Source organism: Lissotriton vulgaris, chromosome 2_2 (genome assembly GCF_964263255.1).
Source record: "Lissotriton vulgaris chromosome 2_2, aLisVul1.2, whole genome shotgun sequence".
NCBI classification, from domain to species: domain Eukaryota; kingdom Metazoa; phylum Chordata; class Amphibia; order Caudata; family Salamandridae; genus Lissotriton; species Lissotriton vulgaris.
This window is the reverse complement of record NC_141688.1, coordinates 103,962,318-103,975,596: the sequence shown is the minus strand read 5'-3', so window position 1 is coordinate 103,975,596 and position 13,279 is coordinate 103,962,318.

Genomic DNA, 13,279 nt, shown 5'->3' with positions numbered 1-13,279 from the left:
ATGTGGATAGTATGGTGTTGATGATGGATACCGTTCAAAATGTGGATGGGGTGGTGGAGTCTAACTAGGAAGTGGTTTCGCTCATAAGTGTTCCTGCCATTAAAGATGTTAAGACAGGAAGGAATCCCTGTGTGGGTAGCACTGTTCATATGGCAATAATGCCAAGAGTATTCTAACAATTAACCAATTGAATCAAAAACTTTGAAATAAAAATTTGAAAAACAAATGTTTTTTACTTGTATCTGTGTTTACCTCACAGCATTAGAAAGTATATTTATACATGAAATTATAATGCAAATCGTGTGTGAACATACATTTGAGTGGATTTGAGCTCCACCCATTTTTTCAAAGATCCATGAACAATATACATCTGTTGTGAACATAGAAAATATATATATTTTGCAGAATTTAGCAGACATGTAGAAAATCAGCCCAATGCATTTCGGGAGATAGGGGTCCCTTTGTCAGGGGCGCATCTGTAAACCAGTAAATAAATTCACTTTTATTTTGTATATTAACTGAGCAAAGTGCCTCAAAAACAATAATATTAAGGAATGAAATCTAATGGTACCACATTCTATCGGTGATCTGATCATGTTTATGTGCTCATGCAAAAGTGGAAAAAACGTGAATTAAATCCTTAGTGCCAATGCCTCACACGAGAAATAAGACAAAACAGACCTAACGGTGATCCCTTCTTCTTGACAGCACCTAATATACAATAACCCTATCTGTATTTTTGTTTCTCCCTAAATATTAGAAAGGGGGTCGTGCGCACACTGAATGGCACCCACCGTAATGGTGCCTATTCCCTAGGAAATTCAAACTAGTTTTTACAACAGCAAAGGCGCACCACAAAGAATAATGAATCAATGTATATTCTACAATGAGTCGCGTACGATGATTTTCGTTTAGATTTCAAATCTTTATTATAAGCATGTAAATGAAGCACCACACAGGCGGTGACACGCTTATAATAAAGATTTGAAATCTAAAGGAAAATCATCGTACGCGACTCATTGTAGAATATACATTGATTCATTATTCTTTGTGGTGCGCCTTTGCTGTTGTAAAAGCCTCACACGAGAAAGTCGAACTGCAAAAAATGCTTGTGTAAAGCCGTAGTTCGGTGTGTCCGCAATGCAAATATCAAGTGTGGTAGTATAGACACGAAGAAAGTGTCGAAGGTACTATAAATATGGTGTGGTGGTTCACCTGCTATTAGATGGAACAATACTCTCCGTCTTAGTCGGGTCCACATTTCGATTACGAGCAAGATTATTCTGCAAGTCAAAAAATTGGATATTAATTAGCCTGTATGTGCGTGCCTGAAATAGTGAAAAATACCCGTTTGTGAAAGATGAAAAAAGCTCTTACCAAGGGAAATGTCCCTCTCTCTCTCTCATGGACCAATATTGAGTTAGACTCCTAAAAGACGCTCCTCATGGCCACCAAGACTCCCTGTCTGGCCCAGTTTGGCTATGCACATGTCTTCCATGCATGTTTCATGAGAGGCTCTATGGAAGTGGCAATCCTAATACACTGCAGAATACCATTTATATTCACTCATTTATGGATGTATATCCATAAAGGGAAGGTATATCCTGGTTCACTGGGTTATATAAGGAGAGAAAATAGTGATTGGTAGCTTCTACGCCCCTCCCCCTCTCAGCCAAAGCTTGGTTGATCGCCTAGTAGATATCTGGGGGCTCCTACCTGAAGGGCTTGTGGTTATGGGAGGCGATTGGAATGATATAATGAACGTGTCCAGTGACCGATGGCAAACCTCTAGGGCTGTAGAGAATCCACAAGGATTGCAGCTGAAATCCCCAATTGATTTGGTTGGCTGGATTGATACTTGATGGGTTCATCACCTAAATGATACAGGATACACGTATTACTCCTCAGTCCACAATTCATTCTCCAGGATAGATTACATCTTTATCCCAGACCGCTATATCCAGAGAATACAAGAAGCCATAATCTTGCCCCGGTGGTTGACGGACCACTCTCCGATTGCAGCACAGTTTTTGATGGGCCCAAGACAGGGGCCCATTTCAGTGGAGGCTCTCTCCGTGGCACCTTCAGGACCAGGTCTATAGAAACGACATTTATAAAGCACTGACGGACTATCTTACCCTTAACACTGAGACAGAGCCCTCTCCGTAAATACTTTGGGAGGCCATGAAACCCACTATTCATGGGGCAGACATTAATTATTGCAAAGCAGAAGGTACGCACAGAAACATAGCCTATTACAATTGGAATCCCGTATCATAATATTCGAAAGACAGGGACAGGTTGATGGAGCACAAGAGACGCGTAGAGAGCTCTGTCTAACCCAGAGGTCTTCAATCTGTGGGGCGCGACCCCCAGGGGGGTCGTGGAGTCCTTGGAAGGGGGTCGCAGATTCTGTCAGAGTGCAGTTCCTGGTTTGGGCTGATCGAGGCGGTGGGGGCCTAATTCACACCGAGGCGTGAAAAACATCAACGCCTCATTAACAAGTAAAAGGTCTTTTAAAGACCTGACAAGTACTCGGATGTGGCTGTGTGTCCCTGAAGCCGTTTAGAGCTGGGGGAGGAGGGGAAGTGGGGGGGGGGGCGGAGGGGGGCTGGGGGAGCAGGCTGTAGTGTATCTCTTTGAGGTCAATGGATATTGCGCGCCTGGAGCTGTGGGTCCAGTGACACGTCCCGCCTCCAGCAGGCAGGCACAGAGATGCCCTCTCATGATCAGGAAAGAAGGAAGAAGACGCAGAGAGATACTGACCTCCCCCCATGAGAGAGGCACAGAAAAGGTGGGTGGATGAATGATGGGGGGATGGATGGATGTAAGGATGAAGGATGGATGGATGTGTGAAAAGGTGGGTGGATGGATGAAAGGGTGGATGGATGGATGAAAGGATGGATGGATGAAAGGGTGGATGGATGAAAGGATGAAAGGGTAGATGGATGAAGGATGTATGGATGGATAAAGGTTGCATGGATGAATGATGCATGGATGGATGTGTGAACAGATGGGTGGATGAATGATGGGTGAATGGATGGGTGAAAGGGTGGATGGATGAAGGATGGATGTATGAATGGATAACATTTTGCATGGATGAATGATGCATGGATGGATGTGTAAAAAGGTGGGGAGATGAATGATGGGTGGATGGATGAAAGGGTGGGCGGGTGGATGTATGTATGAAAGGGTGGATGGATGATGGATAGATGTATGGATGGGAGGATGAAAGGGTGGATGGATGGAAGGATGAAAGGGTAGATGGATGAAGGATGTATGGATGGATAAAAGGTTGCATGGATGAATGATGCATGGATGGATGTGTGAACAGATGGGTGGGTGAATGATGGGTGAATGGATGGATGGAAGGGTGGATGGGTAAAGGATGGATGTATGGATGGAAGGATTAAAGGGTGGATGGTTGAAGGATGGATGTATGGATGAAAGGGTGGATGTATGGATGAAAGGGTGGATGGGTGAAGGATGGATGAATGGGTGGAAAGATGGAAGGATGAAAGGGTGGACGGATGAAGGATGTAGGGATGGATAAAAGGTTGCATGGATGAATGAGGCATGGGTGGATGTGTGAAAAGGTGGGGGGATGAATTATGGGTGGATGGATGGATGAAAGGGTGGGTGGATGGATGTATGGATGAAGGATAGATGTATGGATGGGAGGATGAAAGGGTGGATGGATGGATGGATAAAAAGTTGCATGGATGAATGATGGATGGATGTGTGAAAAGGTGGGTGGATGAATGATGGGTGGATGGATGGAAGGGTGGATGGGTAAAGGATGGATGTATGGATGGAAAGATGAAAGGGTGGATGGATGAAGGATGGATGGATGGATGGAAGGATGAAAGGATGGATGTGTGAAAGTGTGGGTGGATGAATGATGGATGGATGTGATGAGGTCTAACAGGCGCATTTATGGTTGTCAAAAGATGATGATGAGGAGTACCAGTTTCTAGAAACTTTTGTCGGAAGGGGGTCCTTACCCCTAAAAATGTTTTACAAGGGGGTCTCAGCATCAAAAAGTTTGAAGACCTCTGGTCTAACCCAACAACAGTATCAAGAATTAATGGAAGAGGCACAATGCGCGTGGTTAACATCTCAGAGCAGGATTTACCAATGGGGGATAAGTCGGGGAAACTCCTATATCGTATCTGCAAACAAGTCAACAACGGGGGCCTAACAAAAAAATTAATGTGTCCTCATGTAATGCAGTTGGTGCTATGTAAAGCGCTCTGATACCCGATTTGGGTCAAGTTTGCGCTATATAAAACTCTGTAAAATAAAAATGAGGACACATTCATTTTTTTGTTAGGCACCCGGAGATTAAGTGATTTGCCCAGAATCACAGGATGTCCAATGTAATTGCTGAGACTCGGACCCAGTTCCCCAGATTCGAGGTCGACCACCCTTGCCGTCAGGCCAACTCCTCTCCCCTGAATACAGAAGCAAAAATACTGGCCAAAATTCTCACAAACAGACTAATACTACACATGCCTGACCTTGTCCATCCGGACCAGCCAGACTTTATACCCCATCGTTCCACCCGTCACAACATCAGAAGGGTCCATAATGTGATAGCAGCAGTGGGCCAACGGGGCAAGCCAGCTGCTTTGTTGGCAAACATAGACAAGGTCTTTGACTCGGTCACCTGCACATATCTCTATGCACTTTTGAAATTACTAAACCTTGGCCTGTGCCTTTTGGTATATGTTCAGTTACTATACACAGATCTGACCGCATCCCTACGGGTAGCCGGTAGTGTGTTGCCCCCCTTTCCAGTTAGACGCAGTACTAGACAGGGGTGCCCTTTATTTCCCCTGTTATTCATGCTGGCAATTGAACCCTTGACAAGTTGGGTCTGTAAGGATGCCCTGGTTAGAGGCTTTGAATAGACAACGGTAAACTCGGATCGCATTGCATTATACGCAGATGATGACCTATTCTTTCTTACAGACCCATTTTAATCAGGACTCAGAATCCTGCAAATAAAGCGTGTATGCGGGGAAACATCTGACCTCTGTGTGAATATACAGAAATCGACATTATGGCCATTGCAGGGGACATTTGGCAACAGTAGATGGGCAGCAGACCTAACGCAGGCCGCAGCTCCAATATCTGGGGGTCTTTTTGTCAGACGATATTGTGGGACTGCCATCTAGGTGTCACAATCGAAAAGGTTCAGACAGGTATACGATCCTGGATGGGATTGCCATTGTCCCTCTACCAGAGATCCCCGATATTCAAGATGATGTCCCTCACACGACTGCTTTATCATCTACAGAACCACCCCTTTCTGGTTCCACTATCTTGATTACGCATAATTGATGCCATACTAGAAGAGTTCCTGTAGGGCGGTGGGACATCTTGAGTGGCGCTGCGCACGTGCTTCCAGTCCACATACTGAGGTGGTATTGTGGCTGCAGATGTCCAATCTTACTATGCAGCATCACATGTGCAGGTGCTGAATGATTGGTGGTATGGATCCAGCAATGGCCAGGCCTGTGCCATTGACCGATGGCTGCTTGATGAACCAACATTAATCTCTTACATATACAGTACGTGGGACATCCAGGCCTGCCACTAGAGAAGTGATACTTATGTGGTGGCAATCTCTTCGCTGGATGGGCTGGTGAGGTCGTATCACGCGCGAGACACCACTACGGCGGAACAGACTGCAGCCCCACCTGGCGGATCTCCAGGGTTTTTGTGGGTGGGATCAGATAGGGACTGCCATTGAGGATGTAATGCATGGCCTCACACTCAAACATTTCAAGATCTGGGAGATATATATTCAATGCCCCACTTCCAGTTTTATAGATATCTACAATTTTGTCACACTGTAATGCCCTACAAAAACAATGGAGAGAGCAAGGGTTATGTTCACCAGAGTGAACAGGGAGTACTCCTGTACCCCTGGATACAATAGTAGAAAAAACAAAATGGAGGAGTACCACCAGTGAGAATTCACAAGTCGCTGTATCGGTGGACGGTTTTCACAAAGTAGAGGAAAACTCTTTTTCTTAAAAACCCCTCACTCATCACCTAGTGATGACATGCTTCATCATCGGGGTCCACCCTAATGACCTAGCGTCATCAGGGTGTGCTTCAACACCTGATTACAGTGGAGCAGGTTGTGAGTGGTGGTGCGTGAAAAATGAAAAAAATGAAAAAAATCAGTGTGTTAAAAATTGTCCTGGTTTGAACTTGTAAAATAAAGATTTTTTATTGGCAAGCAACTGGACAATATTAAAATCGTGGCGAGATAAAATAGGGCAACGATGAGCCCGTGTATCTCTGTAAATAATAGGGTCTATGTGTCAGGTCTACATGTTTCAACCTTAGCGGTTATGGTTAACCAGGTTTTCGTCAGGACCTCAAAACCAAGTAGGTGGACGGTCTGCGTCCCCTAAAAGACGCACCCAATCCTACCACATGGGACCACTGGAAGGCGAAAATGTGCCCGTGGTATTAGCTCGCTCCACACTGGGTGAGCTAAAAAATCAAAACACCTGTAAAAGAAAATACGGACATTTGTCACAATATTGAGCATATTTACAAGCCTGTAACGTAGTGCAGTGCTTCAACGTTGTGTCAGCATGCTGTCACACCCAGTTACATGGTGAATTCAGTGGTAGCATCATACGTCTAGCGTTACCGGTGTTGGGCTCTACTCCAGCATACTTCTAGAGGAGGGAAGTGTAGGTGCGCAATGTGGGACGGTGAAGATTACCCACAACTTGCACGCAGAGGGAATATCGTGATTTTCTCTATTCACAACTCTCACGCAGTTCATAAAATAGTCACCGCGTGTTATTTGCTCGCATACCAACTAGTTAGTGCGAGACTATATCCAATTGGATAGTGCATGCATTGTCAATGAAAAAACTGTACAACACAGAATAAGACAAACACAACACAGACACAAGACAGACAAAGAGTATATATAACCAAGGCTCACTCTCAGTGGAGTGTTCAAGGACTTCATGGGACAGGGGAGGTTACCCTCGTGAAAAACGTATTCTGAAAAAGAGTGATATTTTTACAAGAGGCTGTTAATGCGGGTAAGAGTGAGCATCCAAATCGTGTCCTGGGTGCGTTCGTTTTGGCGCTTGTTGAAAAAGACACGCCCGCAGGAAAAAGGCTTCTCTACTCACAGTTTGTTGCCGAGGAATTCAGGTTGTAACCTACTGCCTGCACCGCCCCGCTAGTACTGGGCTGGGTGAAGGCGCGAGTAAAATAGAGTGTAAGCGCTTCCGTGATGGGCGTGGTTAAGCCGCGATCACGTGCGTGGAAGCCCGGCAGGGATACTAGGACGGTGGCCGCATAGCCTCAATTAGTTACAGCTTTAGCGAGGGATCGAATCTCGGGCAGGGTAGTTAGAGTAAATCCCAGGCTAGGAGTTACAACATTACAAAATTATTTTATATGGAAAAGATGGACAGTAAAACCACCAGGTGTATTCCAGTGATTATAGCCACTGACTTGAATGACTGGTAAATTATTAGTAATTACATCGTAGACAGCCATATTTAAGGAGAGTTCTCAGATAGAACTGGGGTGTCTATTACCGGAAAACCCCAATAAAAAACCAATGTTATGATTTAAGCACAGCCAAAATAAGTGGTCATGCTATCCGGAACAAACCATGACTATTTATCAATACAAGAGTGCCTGGCCATGGTGCTTCGGTCATGTTTGTTGAAAAAATAGACAACTCATTAGGTGGTTATAAGTAGGCAGAATATTGCTTAAAGAATAGTGGGTAGGATTAAAGTACTGAGGCCCAAGGGATATTATCATTAAGGCCCGTGATATGAGTAGAAAGTCGGTACACCCAACGTTGTTCTTTCTCGTGTAGGATCTTTTGGGAGTTGGGTCCGTTTGGAATCTGCTCGATGACAGTCCATCTCATGTCATTCGGAGTGTGGTTCGCACCCAGGAAATGGTCTGTCAACTTGGTGGCGTTTTTTCTGCAGCGTATTGTGCTGCGATGCTCACAAATACGTTGTTTGACCTTTCTGGTCGTCATACCAATGTAGTTCTTTCCGCAGATGCATGTGATCATGTACACAACGTTGGTGCTGTTGCAATTCGTGTGTTTGCGCTGTTCCCACACTCTACCTTCTTCGAGATTCAGTGTTTTCGTGTTCTCTGTCAGATGGCATACGCTGCAATCTCCACATTTGAAGTGCCCAATGATTGGTGGCAAGTTCCACATTTCGGTAATGCTAGGGTTAGAGTTATTCGTTGCATTCTTTGGCCTTGTGTTGACAAGGCTGTCTTTTAAACTTGGTGCTTTCTTGTAAGAAAAAAGTGGTTTGTCCCATTTCAGTGCGCCTGTGTTGAGGATTTTCCAATGTTTGTTGATGCTCTTACTCACATTGTTTGAAACGGAATTGTACGTTGTAACACATGTGAGGGGAATAGAATCATTCCGGGCCATGTTTTCTTCAAGTAGAGCATCACGAGGTTGATTCCTTGCTCTTTTTTGGCACTTCTCAATTACTCTGTTTGGATACCCTCGTTGTTTCAGTTTGCAGGTGAGGTCTTTAGCTTGAAGTTTGTAATCTGATAGTTTGCTGCAATTCCGCCGCAGTCTCAGATATTGGCCATATGGCAGGTTTTCTCTGAGCGGACGGGGATGAAAACTCTCGTACCTCAGTAGATTGTTCTTCGCAGTGGGCTTAAAATGTGTTTTGGTTGTTAATTCCTGCCCCTCTTTCTTGATTTCTATGTCCAGAAAGATCATCTGTCGTTTGTCAAACGTGTGAGTAAACTTGAGGTGTGGATCTCGAGTATTGATCCAGATAGTAAAGTCTCTGAGTGTTTTTTCAGGTCCTTGCCAGATTACCAAGACGTCGTCGATATAACGACGCCAAAACTTGATATGATCTCTGTTGGGGTTCTCTTGTGTAAGGATGTGCCTCTCTTCAAAGTTATGGACATATAGCCCGGCTATACTAGGAGCAAAGACACTGCCCATAGATGTACCACCGATTTGGAGGTACAGGGAGCCCTCGTATTCAAAATAGTTCCTTTTGAGTGCGAGCATGGCACACTGTAAGATAAATGCTTTTGGTGTCTGGTGTTCCCAACTGTTGTTTTCCAGAACGCTTTTAAGAACATCCAGGGTGGCAACTTGAGGAATGCTCGTATAGAGGCTCTCAATGTCAAAAGAGAGAGCGGTTCCAAGAAGTATAGAAATAAGGGCGGTGGCCTGGTTGTCATGAATAAGAGTGATTATGACACTGAATGCAGGAGGTTACTGAGTGACATCAAGAGCTACCAGCCCCTATCAAGAGACCCGACTGAGGAACTGAGAGCAGAAATTCTGGAACTTGTTGAGACAACTGAGGCCTCTGGTGCAATCTCTAAACAGGAAGCGGATTACCTCTGTAAAACCTCTGTAAAACGGAAGGGAAAATCCCGTATTTCTATACTTTGCCAAAGATGCACAAAGGAAAAAAACCCCCGCCAGGAAGACCGATCGTGTCAGGGATTGGTTCACTCTTGGAACCGCTCTCTAGGTTCTGCGACTTCTTTCTGAAACCTATCGTACAAACTACACCAACGTACCTCAGAGATACAAAAAACCTGCTAACACTCCTGAACAATGTACAAGTAGACGATGAAACCATCCTACTCAGTTTTGACATTGAGAGCCTCTATACGAGCATTCCTCAAGATGCCACCCTGGATGTTCTTAAAAGCGTTCTGGAAAACAACAGTTGGGAACACCAGACACCAAAAGCATTTATCTTACAGTGTGCCATGCTCGCACTCAAAAGGAACTATTTTGAATACGAGGGCTCCCTGTACCTCCAAATCGGTGGTACATCTATGGGCAGTGTCTTTGCTCCTAGTATAGCCGGGCTATATGTCCATAACTTTGAAGAGAGGCACATCCTTACACAAGAGAACCCCTACAGAGATCATATCAAGTTTTGGCGTCGTTATATCGACGACGTCTTGGTAATCTGGCAAGGACCTGAAAAAACACTCAGAGACTTTACTATCTGGATCAATACTCGAGATCCACACCTCAAGTTTACTCACACGTTTGACAAACGACAGATGATCTTTCTGGACATAGAAATCAAGAAAGAGGGGCAGGAATCAACAACCAAAACACATTTTAAGCCCACTGCGAAGAACAATCTACTGAGGTACGAGAGTTTTCATCCCCGTCCGCTCAGAGAAAACCTGCCATATGGCCAATATCTGAGACTGCGGCGGAATTGCAGCAAACTATCAGATTACAAACTTCAAGCTAAAGACCTCACCTGCAAACTGAAACAACGAGGGTATCCAAACAGAGTAATTGAGAAGTGCCAAAAAAGAGCAAGGAATCAACCTCGTGATGCTCTACTTGAAGAAAACATGGCCCGGAATGATTCTATTCCCCTCACATGTGTTACAACGTACAATTCCGTTTCAAACAATGTGAGTAAGAGCATCAACAAACATTGGAAAATCCTCAACACAGGCGCACTGAAATGGGACAAACCACTTTTTTCTTACAAGAAAGCACCAAGTTTAAAAGACAGCCTTGTCAACACAAGGCCAAAGAATGCAACGAATAACTCTAACCCTAGCATTACCGAAATGTGGAACTTGCCACCAATCATTGGGCACTTCAAATGTGGAGATTGCAGCGTATGCCATCTGACAGAGAACACGAAAACACTGAATCTCGAAGAAGGTAGAGTGTGGGAACAGCGCAAACACACGAATTGCAACAGCACCAACGTTGTGTACATGATCACATGCATCTGCGGAAAGAACTACATTGGTATGACGACCAGAAAGGTCAAACAACGTATTTGTGAGCATCGCAGCACAATACGCTGCAGAAAAAACGCCACCAAGTTGACAGACCATTTCCTGGGTGCGAACCACACTCCGAATGACATGAGATGGACTGTCATCGAGCAGATTCCAAACGGACCCAACTCCCAAAAGATCCTACACGAGAAAGAACAACGTTGGGTGTACCGACTTTCTACTCATATCACGGGCCTTAATGATAATATCCCTTGGGCCTCAGTACTTTAATCCTACCCACTATTCTTTAAGCAATATTCTGCCTACTTATAACCACCTAATGAGTTGTCTATTTTTTCAACAAACATGACCGAAGCACCATGGCCAGGCACTCTTGTATTGATAAATAGTCATGGTTTGTTCCGGATAGCATGACCACTTATTTTGGCTGTGCTTAAATCATAACATTGTTTTTTTATTGGGGTTTTCCGGTAATAGACACCCCAGTTCTATCTGAGAACTCTCCTTAAATATGGCTGTCTACGATGTAATTACTAATAATTTACCAGTCATTCAAGTCAGTGGCTATAATCACTGGAATACACCTGGTGGTTTTACTGTCCATCTTTTCCATATAAAATAATTTTGTAATGTTGTAACTCCTAGCCTGGGATTTACTCTAACTACCCTGCCCGAGATTCGATCCCTCGCTAAAGCTGTAACTAATTGAGGCTATGCGGCCACCGTCCTAGTATCCCTGCCGGGCTTCCGCGCACGTGATCGCGGCTTAACCACGCCCATCACGGAAGCGCTTACACTCTATTTTACTCGCGCCTTCACCCAGCCCAGTACTAGCGGGGCGGTGCAGGCAGTAGGTTACAACCTGAATTCCTCGGCAACAAACTGTGAGTAGAGAAGCCTTTTTCCTGCGGGCGTGTCTTTTTCAACAAGCGCCAAAACGAACGCACCCAGGACACGATTTGGATGCTCACTCTTACCCGCATTAACAGCCTCTTGTAAAAATATCACTCTTTTTCAGAATACGTTTTTCACGAGGGTAACCTCCCCTGTCCCATGAAGCCCTTGAACACTCCACTGAGAGTGAGCCTTGGTTATATATACTCTTTGTCTGTCTTGTGTCTGTGTTGTGTTTGTCTTATTCTGTGTTGTACAGTTTTTTCATTGACAATGCATGCACTATCCAATTGGATATAGTCTCGCACTAACTAGTTGGTATGCGAGCAAATAACACGCGGTGACTATTTTATGAACTGCGTGAGAGTTGTGAATAGAGAAAATCACGATATTACCTCTGCGTGCAAGTTGTGGGTAATCTTCACCGTCCCACATTGCGCACCTACACTTCCCTCCTCTAGAAGTATGCTGGAGTAGAGCCCAACACCGGTAACGCTAGACGTATGATGCTACCACTGAATTCACCATGTAACTGGGTGTGACAGCATGCTGACACAACGTTGAAGCACTGCACTACGTTACAGGCTTGTAAATATGCTCAATATTGTGACAAATGTCCGTATTTTCTTTTACAGGTGTTTTGATTTTTTAGCTCACCCAGTGTGGAGCGAGCTAATACCACGGGCACATTTTCGCCTTCCAGTGGTCCCATGTGGTAGGATTGGGTGCGTCTTTTAGGGGACGCAGACCGTCCACCTACTTGGTTTTGAGGTCCTGACGAAAACCTGGTTAACCATAACCGCTAAGGTTGAAACATGTAGACCTGACACATAGACCCTATTATTTACAGAGATACACGGGCTCATCGTTGCCCTATTTTATCTCGCCACGATTTTAATATTGTCCAGTTGCTTGCCAATAAAAAATCTTTATTTTACAAGTTCAAACCAGGACAATTTTTAACACACTGATTTTTTTCATTTTTTTCATTTTTCACGCACCACCACTCACAACCTGCTCCACTGTAATCAGGTGTTGAAGCACACCCTGATGACGCTAGGTCATTAGGGTGGACCCCGATGATGAAGCATGTCATCACTAGGTGATGAGTGAGGGGTTTTTAAGAAAAAGAGTTTTCCTCTACTTTGTGAAAACCGTCCACCGATACAGCGACTTGTGAATTCTCACTGGTGGTACTCCTCCATTTTTTTTTTCCTACACTGTAATGCCCTACATAACCTCAATTGAGTTGCTTTTAGACTTTAATCCATCGGGGGTAAGCTCTTAATGGTGACTTGGGCGACCACAGGATATTATTTTTTTTAGAACATTTATATTGCGCACAGCTACCTCCAACGGAAGTGTCCCAAGCCAGCAATAGACTAACAAACACCCACAACCCAGAAACTAGCATGGCAGTTGGTTCAGTCAGAACAGCCATGTTTTTAGAGCTTTCCTGAAAAGAGGTTCTTTTTCTATCCCCCTGAGTTCCATCAGCATGGAGTTCCACACTGAGGGTGTGCGCACCGAAAAAGCCCGGCTCCCCATTCGGGCTTTCGAGAATCTCTGGATTTTAAGG